Source organism: Callospermophilus lateralis, unplaced genomic scaffold (assembly GCF_048772815.1).
Source record: "Callospermophilus lateralis isolate mCalLat2 unplaced genomic scaffold, mCalLat2.hap1 Scaffold_190, whole genome shotgun sequence".
NCBI lineage: Eukaryota > Metazoa > Chordata > Mammalia > Rodentia > Sciuridae > Callospermophilus > Callospermophilus lateralis.
In genome coordinates this window covers 1,176,194-1,187,798 of record NW_027512918.1, presented here as the reverse complement: position 1 = coordinate 1,187,798, position 11,605 = coordinate 1,176,194, and the positions used below count along the sequence as shown (strand labels likewise).

The window sequence follows — 11,605 nt, the reverse complement described above, 5'->3', positions numbered from 1 at the left end:
TGAAATGTCTCACATCATTGCCAGTGAAGACAATTAGTTTATTATTCTAAAGCAGGATTATTTTATTATTTTTTATTTTCTTGCAAAATGATCTTGGCTTTTTGTTAATACAGTTAAGAGTAGCATTAAGAATTACTTCATGTACTGCAAAACCAGCAGAGGAAACACTCAGTACTGATCAAGTAGGGGCCACCGAAGAGCTGGTATTTGGAGAAAAAATGTCAGTAATGGAGAACTGATTACAAAACATATAAAATTAGGTAATGAGAACACAGAAATATTTTCTCATTGTCTGGTTTTCAGAAGCCCAATACATTCCCGCATGCACATACTTTACCCAGTTGAAAGATGAATTTACTAAGAGGCCTCACCTCTGTTGGCCCCCAAATTTAGACCATCACTAGTGGAAGGGAGGAGGATACAGAAATGCCATGACACCAAGCCAATTGATGGCTCCTTTGGAAAAATTGCATCACTGGTGACACATCAGCAAAGATACGCCAACACTACCACAATTTGCTGCATCAACAGATAGTTCACAATGCATACAAGTGATACATAGTCTAGGCAAGTTCTGCAAGCAGTTCAAACTGGAGGAATATATCAATATGTCCATTTCCTCCCAAAGTAAATCAACTCCTTGATTGAGTATTATTTGTTGAGTTATTATTCATTGATGCATCAGTTTATACAGTTTACTGTGATAGTTATCAAAGAAGCTGTAGTTTGGTTTTATCTTTGTCTTCACCGGCACTGGGATGAAGACAGGAATTCTGACAATGATGGCTAAAAAAAAATTATGTAACATTTCAACAGGTACTAAGAAAACAGTTTTCTGAAAAATTTACATTATCCTGAACAGAATTATTAAATATAATGAAAAGGAAAGGTGAAAGTAAAAAAACAGATCTGTTAACCTCCTTATTTGTACACATATTAAAACAATCCTCAACAGCTGTTTACTCAATATAAATTAAACCATTAAAATCACATGAATAAAACAAAATTTGGATCCATTTTTTCATGAGCGCTCCACATATATGATATATGGACATACGCACACACAGACATACAACACAAAACACAAGTGTGCACACAAACGTATAACACATAAGACAATAGTAAAGGCCTTGTAGCTTTACACAGGTGAGAAATCTCCATTGCAATGTTTAAAAACTCCACAGTCAAAAAATAAAACTGATCAGAAAAACATTAACCTAGGTTTGTATGAGCTCAAAAATAAAATAGAACTTTATGATGTGGGAAAAGGCAATAATAAAACAGATATTGAAAAAAGCATCCTGGTTAATCACTGTCGCAGATGTAAGAATAGCCAAGCTGGAGCTCTGGATATCAGCTGTTATGGATTTGAGTCAAATCATCTTCTTTTTGGTCTGTAGAAATCACTTTGGTTAGTCTCTCTGGAATTCAAATCGGCTGCTGTTCTCCCTGTGGAAACACACAAACAGAACCCCGAATCCAGACAATCACTGGGTCAGGACCTTTCCATTGTCCTGTTAGAATATCCTTCCAAAGTACCTTAGGCTTATGTACATTTTTTGGACACATATGCCTTTTCGCAGCACTAAGTCCTAATGAATCCAAATTTAAAAAGTTTAGAGTAAAAGGCGTTATTTTAAGTTTATCTTTGGGGGATATATACCCCTTCCCAATTCCCTCTTTTTTGCCTTAATAAGTAAATTTTAATATTTTGATGAGCTCGTTCAACTATGCTTTGTCCCTGTGGATTGTATAGGATTCCTGTTAAGTAAAACATTAACTGATTTTTCTTCAGGGATGATGTTCCAAAATATCCTATATGCATCCTTTGGAAATTTAAAGATCCTTTTAAATTCAAGTCTTCCAAAAGCATTTTGCCTTAGTTTTAGAATTACTTTAGTACTTTTAATTTTTTGATGTGGTTTTAAACCAATTTCCTTGTAGTTTAATGTTTTCTAAATTGGCTCTTGTCTGTAAATTTTAACACCTTCATCTGAGACTTCTAATATCTGCGCCACCAGAAACTAAAGTTGATGGGCTTTTTGAAAAAAAATACTAATAATCTCCTTGTTCTTCTATTTTATCCAATATTTGACTTCAAACTTCTCTCTTCTACCTTTTTTTATCTTGAATGTCTGTATCTAATAGTTGTCTTAGCCTTTTGAATTTTCTATCTGAAATACCTTTACTTGACATTTTCAACCATTTTCTATCTTATTTCTATCTTCTAGTTTTTTTTTTTTTGCCCCCTAAGGTTTGTACTTTCACCCTTAGTTGCTTTTTTTCCTCCTAGTGTTCTTTTGTTTCCTATTTTGTGGGTTTAAAATTCTTGTCTTCCTACATCTTCTTTATCTTCCTATATCTTTTCTGTCTTTTTTTCACCTTCCTGTACTTCTGTCTTCAAAGTTTTTCACTTTAAATTTATAATATTCTTTCTCCAAATTGCTTTTATCCTATTATCTTCCCATTTTCATGTTTTTTTAAGTAATGTTTTTAAGATTAACTAGGCTTTGAATGATGCACTCTTTCCTCCACCATGAAGGCATCTTAACCACCTTTAATTTAACCTTTTAAAGCCTTTTGTAACTTACTTAGACATTTTATAACTTTTTACTTTATCACACAAAGATTATCTCATCTAGAAACATTTCTTTTTTTAATCTTTATATTAAAATATATTTCCACATCTTGAATCTTTTTATATCTCTTTGGTAGCCATTAAACCTTTTAAAAAATTTACATTGTGAAACAACCCTCATAAAATTTCAGAATTTAGATAAATTACTCTAAATATTTTCATTTTTTTAATGGTACTATAATACTATAATAGAAACCCAACTGAAACTTCTTATACTCTTTGTATATAAATTACACATGATAGAATCTTAACTTTTAGTAACCTTGTTTTAGCAGACACAAACACAAAGCAATATTAAACTTTTTTCCTTTGGAAATTTAAAGATACATGGCTGCCCTTCAACTAAAGGATTTTTTTTTTACTCCATTAAGAAGCTTTGTCTCAATCTGCCATGTACAAATACCTTTTTCTTCTTTCTTCCTTTCTCAAGCTTTTAAAGTAAGTCTAGTTTCCTCAAAATTTTTTTAAATGGCATTTTACAACTTTTTACTTTACCACACAGAGATTATCTCATCTAGAAACATTTCTTTTTTTAACCTTTATATTAAAATATATTTCCACATCTTGAATCTCTTTCTATCTCTTTTGTAGCCATTAAACCGTTTTTACAAATTTACATTGTGAAACAACCCTCATAAAATTTCTGAATTCAGATAAATTACTCTAAATATTTTCATTTTTTATGGTCCTTTTAAATTCAAGTCTTCCAAAAGCATTTTTACCTTAGTTTTAGAATTACTTTAGTCCTTTTAATTTTTTGATGTGGTTTTTAAACCAATTTCCTTCTAGTTTAATGTTTTCTAAATTGGCTCTTGTCTATAAATTTCAACACCCTCATCTGAGACCTAATTTCTGCACCACCAGAAATTAATGGGCTTTTTGAAAAAAATTACTAATAATCTCCTTGTTCTATTTTTTCCAATATTTGACTTTAAAACTTCTCTCTTCTACCTTTTTTTATCTTGAATGTGTGTATCTAATAGTTATCTTAGCCTTTTGCATTTTCTATTGGAAATACCTTTACTTGACATTTTCAACCATTTTCTATCTTCTAGTTTTTTTCCCCCCTTAAGGTTTGTACATTCACCCTTAGTTGCTTTTTTTTCCTCCTAGTTTTCTTTTGTTTCCTATTCTGTGGGTTTAAAATTCTTGTCTTCCTACATCTTTTCTTTTTTTTTTTTTAACCTTTCTGTACTTTTGTCTTTGGAGTTTTTCACTTCAAATTTCTAACATTTTTTCTCCAAATTGCTTTTATCCTATTATCTTCCCATTTTCATGGTTATTTTTTTAAGTAATGCTTTTAAGATTAACTAGGCTTCCAATGATGCAATCTTTCCTCTGTCATGAAGGCATATTAACCACCTTCAATTTAACCTTTTAAAGCCTTTTGCAACTTACTTAGACATTTTACAACTTTTTACTTTATCACACAAAAATTATCTCATCTAAAAACATTTCTTTTTTTCTTCAGCTTTCATATTAAAACATATTTTTACTTTATCACACAAAGATTATCTCATCTAAAAACATTTCTTTTTTCTTCAGCTTTCATATTAAAACATATTTCCACATCTTGAATCTTTTTATATCTCTTTTTTAGCTGTTAACCCTTTTTATAAATTCACATTCTGAAACAACTCTTATAAAATTTCTGATTTGGACAAATTACTAAAAAGTGTTATTTTAAGTTTATCTTTGGAGGATATATACCCCTTTCCAATTCCCCCTTTTTGCTTTAATAAGTACATTTTAATAGTTTAATGAGCTCTTTTAACTATGTTTTGTCCCTGGATTGTATGGGATTTTTGTTATGTGAGTAAAACAATTTTTTACAACTTTTTACTTTACCATGCAAAGATTATCTCATCTAGAAACATTTCTTTTTCTTGTAACCTTTCATATTAAAATATATTTCCACATCTTGAAACTTTTAATATCTCTTTTCTAGCCGTTAACCCGTTTTATAAATTCACATTCTGAAACAACTCTTATAAAATTTCTGATTTAGACAAATTACTCCACTTTAATAAGATGAAATACTTTCACGTTTTTTTATAATTGAAACCCAACTGAAACTTCTTATACTCTTTGTATATAAATTATATATGATAGAATCTTAAATCTTAGTAGCTTTGCTTAAGCAAAGACACAGACACAAAGCAATATTAAACTTTTTTCCATTTACCAATTTATGAAAACACACATAATGTTTAAGTATATTACCTTATGGAACTTAATAAGTAAAGCGTACTTGATTTTATATTTCCCCGTACGGACCATCAAATGCCGCAGCCTGGCTGGGCACAAAATAACCAAGCCACCACAAAAGCCTTGTAGATTCAAATAGCAACTCTTTATTCCTGAACTCTCAGCAGCACTGTACACGCAGGTTCTGGGAAAAAATACACTCCCTCCCCCAGGCTCTGCATGCCAATACTCTCAGAACCCCTGAAGAACTCAACAGGAACTCTAAATTCCTTTTTTGTACTTTTTAAATATTTATTTCTCAGTTTTTCGGGGGACACAACATCTTTGTTTGTATGTGGTGCTGAGGATCGAACCTGGGCCACACGCATGCCAGGGGAGCTTGCTACCGCTTGAGCCACATCCCCAGCCCTCAAGGGGAACTCTAAAGGATCCTGAGGCAGCAGGATCCACCCTAAACCTGGAGCTGCCCCATTCCAGCAGGATCCACCCTAAACCCGAGCCACCCTAATCCTTGAGCAGGGTCACCTTTTCAAACCAAAATGCCATGCATCATTCCTACTTGGCAATGGCTCTCAGCAAGGGTCTGCTCTGTGGGAGGCCAACCTTACAGGTGACTGACTTACACTCCCCAGCTGGGTGCCAAGGTGCTCAGTCACAGAAATGGGTGTGTCTTGCAACAGTCCCATGGGTGAAGCTATGCTCACCTGTTCCTCTGTAATATAACCCCTTGCCCTATTTAGGATACAATCTTCCATGGAAGTGCCTTGTGCGTGTCCCCTCCTCTTACTGTGCCCTTGGGTGTGGCCTACCCAGGTGTCAGTCAACCTGCTGACAGTGGACATCATGAAGATAGACTCAGCCTCCTGAAACCTGACCCCTTGCCTCATTGGAATAGCTTCTCCTCAATAAAAGGGGTCAGGCGTGCTCTTGCTCTCTTTCTGCCGACTCTTAAGGTCAGAGGAGCCGTCACAGCAACTCCAAAGAAAAACGTATTTGTGTCTCTTGTGTGGTTATTTTGTGCACCCCAGTTAGCCCAGTTTAACTAAAGTGACCCCTGAGCCTTTTAGTCGCCAGAACAGAAACCCCCGCACTGCTCTAAGCTGCAGCAAGAGAAACTGTGTGTGCAGAGACGAGGTCTGTTTAGTGGGTCTCTAATACTTGCAGGCTCTTTAAGAGTCTGCACCAGAGGAACTCTGCCATTACCAGCTCCCTTCTTGCAGAAGGGAGGGGGAAAACATACATTTATTCATGCCAGTCTGTTGCATGCAGGCTTTTTGGCTTCCTACCTTGCAACAAAATAATTGCACAAACTCCTTAGTGCAGATTCCGCCCACAGAGAGTCCCGGAGCCAGAGTCGTTTTTGCTTTGCATTGTAGGAAAGGGACTAAGTGATAGAGACTATGTCGCTTTCCTGAGCTACAGAGTGCGCTCAAGAACTGGAATCAACTGCTTCAGGGGAAAGAAAAAGAGAGAGAGAGAGAGAGAGAGAGAGAGAGAGAGAGAGAGAGAGAGAGAGACTTGCCTGGGAGGCGGCAGAAAAAAACTTGCAGTTGAAGAAGCTTCAGCACCATCATTCAAGAAACTCCTCTTCCACCTTAGCACCGTCTCCAGACTCAGAGCCCACACCGAGCAAGCTGCAGCCCGGTGAGCGCGGTGAGACCAGAACCAGCGGGGGAGAGAGGTTCTCCAGTCAGGGAACTATAACTCCTCTGCGAGAGGCGGAGCATTCCTCTCCCGAATCTTTTGGGGACTTTTCTCTCTTCGCCCATCTCCGCCGCTGCGAGGAGTTGAGGGGCCCGCCTGGCAGCCGCGCACGTCCGCCAGCTCGGCGTGTGCTTGGCCCGGGAGGGCCCGGCGATCGCGCGCGGCTGCTGCGAGGGTGTGAGCGCGCGTGGGCGCCCGTGGAGCCGGGGCCATGGTGCAGCAAGCCAACAACGCCGAGAACACGGAAGCGCTGCTGGCCGGCGAGAGCTCCGACTTGGGCGCCGGCCTCGAGCTGGGTATCGCCTCCTCCCCCACGCCCGCTCCACCGCCTCCACGGGCTGCAAGGCCGACGACCCGAGCTGGTGTAAGACGCCGAGCAGGCACATCAAGCGGCCCAAGAATGCCTTCATGGTTTGGTCCCAGATCCAGCGGCGCAAGATCTTGGAGCAGTCGCCCGACATGCACAACGCTGAGATCTCCAAGAGGCTGGGCAAATGCTGGAAGCTGCTCAAAGACAGCGACAAGATCCCTTTCATTCGGGAGGCAGAGTGGCTGCGCCTCAAGCACATGGCTGACTACCCCGACTACAAGTACCGGCCTAGGAAGAAGGTTAAGTCCGGCAAAGCCAGCTCCGACTCCTCAGCCGCCGCCGTCTCCAAGCCCAGGGAGAAGGGAGACAATGTCGGTGGCAGCGGCGGAGGCAGCCTGGGGCGGTGGTGGCGGCAGGAGCCGAAACGCTGGGGGAGGCGGCGGCGCCAACTCCAAACCCGTGCAGAAGAAGAGCTGGGGCTCCAAGGTGGCTGGCGACGCGGGCGGCTGGCTCAGCAAGCCGCACGCCAAGCTGGTCCTGGTGGGCGGGTGGCGGGAAAGCTGCGGCCACCTCCTTCTCCGCCGAGCAGGCGGGCGCAGCCCTGCTGCCCCTTGGCGCCACGGTGGCCTCCGACCACCTAGCGCTGTACAAGGCGAGGACTCCCAGCGCTGCGGCCCCGGGCAAACACCCGGCAGAGAAGAATGTGAAGCGCGTCTACCTGTTCGGCGGCCTGAGCGCGTTGGCTTCGCTGGTGGGTGGCCTGGGCGCAGGCGCAGACCCTAGCGACCCCCTGGGCTTGTACGAGGAGGGGGGTGCGGGCTGCTCGCCTGATGAGCTGAGCCTGAGTGGCGCAGCAGCGCCGCCTCGTCGCCAGCCGACAGTCGCTCGCTCGCGGACCACCGAGGCTATGCCAGCCTGCGCGCCGCCTCGCCCGCCCGGTCCAGCGAGCCATCGCACGCGTCCTCCACCTCGTCTCACTCCTCCTCATCGGGCTCCGACGACGACGAGTTTGAGGACGACCTGCTCGACCTGAACCCCAGCTCCAACTTTGAGAGCATGTACCTGGGCAGCTTCAGCTTGTCGTCGGCGCTGGACCAGGACCTGGACTTCAACTTTGAGCCCGGCTCTCGCTTGCACTTCGAGTTCCCGGACTACTGCACGCCCAAGGTGAGCGAGATCATCTCGGGAGACTGGCTGGAGTCCAGCATCTCCAACCTGGTCTTCACTTACTGAAGGGTGCGGACGGGGAGAAGAAGGGACAAGGGGAAGAGAGAGGAAAAAATAAAGAAAACAAAAGAACAAATAGAAAAAAAACAGATGAAGAGAAAACGGAAAATATAAAGAAGATAAAGAAAAAAGTGAGCAGCGCTGGCTTGGAGAGGAGCGCGGGGGCGTTTGGACCCACGCCGCATCCCCACCTCCCGGGCAGTGGCGCCGGGGCCCCGCGGAGGGACGCGCAAGAGGCGAGGTAGATAGGGCGACCTTTATTGTTATTGATGATGTTGTTGATGGCGAAAAAGCTACTTTGAGTTTTCTCCCCTTTGCTTGAAGAGACCCCCCCCTTCCAGCGAGCTTCCAGACTTGTGCGCACCCCCAGCAAGAAAGAAGCCGGGGAGTTTTTTTGGAGACTGGAGGAATCTCGCCCTCTCGCCTCGCCTCTTTAGTGGCTTTTGCTTTTGTTTTTACTGGGTTTCTTGGTCGAGAGAGGAGCGGGGATGAAGGCTGCGCGCCCCCACCCCCTTGCAGCTCCTAGATTAATACCTCCACAGTGTTTGGTAATGAATGTTCTTGCTAGTAATAGTTAATTGAGTTTTAAGAAACATAATTTTAAAAGAAATAATCTTTTGTATTGACTCACATATTTTTAATTTTCAGAGCTATGCATTCCTTCATGCAGTTCCCAATTTCCATCTGGTACCATTCTCCTTCAAACTGAAGAACATTTTTTTAAATATTTCTCACATTGCAAGTCTACTTGCAATAAATTCACTCAAAATTTTTGTTGGCTATAAACTTAAGGGTTGATTTCTTTTTCTCTTAGTATTTTTAATCATGTTATTCTGTTGTCTCTGGTCTCTGTTATTTCTGAAGAGAAGTCAAGCTTCATTCTAATAATTTTTTTTCCCCAGAATATAATGTGCTTTTTCTTTTTGGCTGCTCTTGATATATTTTCTTATTTTGAGTTGTCAATAGTTTGAATATGATGTGTTTAAGTGTATTTTTCTTCATGCTTATTCTGGTAGTATTCCTTGAAACTCTTAGAAATTGGTGTTGATATTGGGAAAAACCTGGCCAATATTCCTTCCTCATCTCTTCTTGTCTCTCCTTCTGGAATTCTAATTATGATCTCCCACTTGTACTTGTTCTATTGGTGTTCAGTTTGTTTAACTGTTGTTCAGTGTGTGTCATAGTGTATGTTTTTTTTTTTTTATGAACATGTTTTCAAATTCACCAAATCTTCTCATGTTTAAAAGTCTCCATTAAACCCCTATAATATTTTTTTTTATTTTAAATATTATATTTTCTATTGCTAGGGTTTCCACTTGATTCTTCTATGTATAGTTTTCATATCTCTTCTGACCCATTATATACATTTTTGAGTGTGTGGTGTGTGTGTGTGTAGAACTGAGAATTGAACCCAGTGGTGGTCTACCATTGATCTTTACTCTAGGTTCTGTTTATTTCTTATTTTAAAACAGGGTCTTACTGAGTTGCTCAGGCTGGCCTCAAACTTGTGATCCTCCTGTCTTAGGCTTCCAATCAGTGAAACTGCAGAATTGCACCACTGTCCAGGGTTCATTATGTTTATTCTTAGTGAAAAATAATTAATATATTTATAAATTTTGTTTTCAGTTCTTGTCTGCTAATTCCAGTATTTGATATTTTTGAGGTTTGATTCTATTAACTGTTTTATTATCTCTTGATAACTTCTTAAATAAATATTGTTGATGATTAAAACTTGAATAATATTGACTAATTATTATTATTATTATTATTATTATTATTATTATTATTATTTGTTCTGGCGATTGAACCCAGGGGTGCTTTATCACTGAGCTACATCCATAGTTCTTTTTATTTTCTATTTTTACATTTAAAGGTAAGAAGGATGCTCTTGGATTTAAATTTATTTTTCATCAGCCTCTGCAGATGCTGGGATTACAGGTGTGTGGCACCATGCCCAGCTTGAATAATAATAATAATAATAATAATAATAATAATAATAATAATTATTATTATTATTATTATTATTGTTATTGAACCAGGCATTGAACTCAGGGGCACTTGACCACTAAGCCACATCCTGAGCCATATTTTGTATTTTATTCAGAAATAGGGCCTCAATTTGTTGTTTAGTGCCTTGCTTTTGCTGAGGCTGGCTTTGAACTTGTGATCCTCCTGCTTCAGCCTCCTAAGTCTCTGGGATTATAGATATGTGCCATCACACCCAGCAATCATGATTAATTCTTAAAAAATAATCTTGAATACATGGATTATATATTATTGGATATTCTCATAACTAGCATTTTTATAATTAAATTTTTTATTTTAATTTTTTTTCTATTGTCATTCCCAATCCCTTCCTGTCATTTCCTTTTGTCAAATCCACTGAACATCTGTTTTACTCCAACACCCCCTACCCCAATGTTGTGTGTTAACATCTGTATATGTGAAAGAACATCCAACCTTGGCTTATTACTGACAATTTTCAACTAGATACCTATATTATGGACAATGATATATGGTAGATAGTATGTGTTTTACTTTTTTCATGAAGAGTATTGAGATTTTTTTTTTCTAGTAATCAATTAAATTATTGAACATCTTCTTGACTGTCAGGGTGATCTAATCTGCCTTTCTTCTTAGTCCAGTGAACTAATACTTAGTCAGGAAAATAATACTTAATCCCCTGACATGTTCTTCTGAGGACTTTATTAAAGCCAAAGATTTTAGTGAAGTCATGAACATGGAAGAATTTGTACTTCAAACTATGTTTACAGCATACGCATAATTTAATAAAATTTCTGCTGGACTTCTTTTCTTGTTTATTTTGTTGTTGCTATTATTTTTTACTATAAAAGAATCATTCAAAGACTAAATGAGTATCTGTATGTAAATTTTGAGAATTATTTCTTTATGGCTTTTACTTTTCCGAGTTTTTACTTTTCTCAGTTTTTAGCTACTCCAACTTCAAATTCTGGTTTTAGCATTGCAAGACTGCCACTCAGGCTTGAGGTTCATTCACTACCACCCCTGTGAGACATGAGGGTACCTTTGGGGGAAAAAGCTAGTTAAATGTGAATTTTCCTTAGTGTTATTTTCTGTCAGTTGTTGCTCATCTACAGTTTCTGCCTCCTTTCAAACATTTGCTGGTTAACGTTTTCCAGGGATAGTAATTCTTATGATAGGACGATTAGTCCAGTAAGTGCTACTGTCATTACTGCAAGAAAAAATATAGAGTTCCTTCTGAGTATGTTCTTTCTGAAAAAAAAATCACCAATATGCTGCCACAAATGTCATTAGACCTATTTTCTATGTTTAAATAAAAAGTTTAGAAGGAAAAAAATGAAAGAATAGAGGAACCCATAATGTCATAGCAGCTCCTTGATAGTGAATTAAAATAGCATATCTGCTGTAGCAAACCATGAAAGAACCCTGATAGGAAGCCCAGAAGGCCAGCAACCCATGTGAAAACTGAAAACATTATTTAGAATAGAAAAAGAATTAATAAAAGCAACAGATGC

At 39.3% G+C, this 11,605-nt stretch overlaps 1 pseudogene; it reads left to right on the top strand.

Moving 5' to 3' along the window:
• The first annotated feature begins 6,761 nt into the window (after positions 1 to 6,761).
• On the top strand, positions 6,762 to 8,093 carry LOC143387466 (transcription factor SOX-4-like; annotated as a pseudogene).
• Positions 8,094 to 11,605: the final 3,512 nt, after the last annotated feature.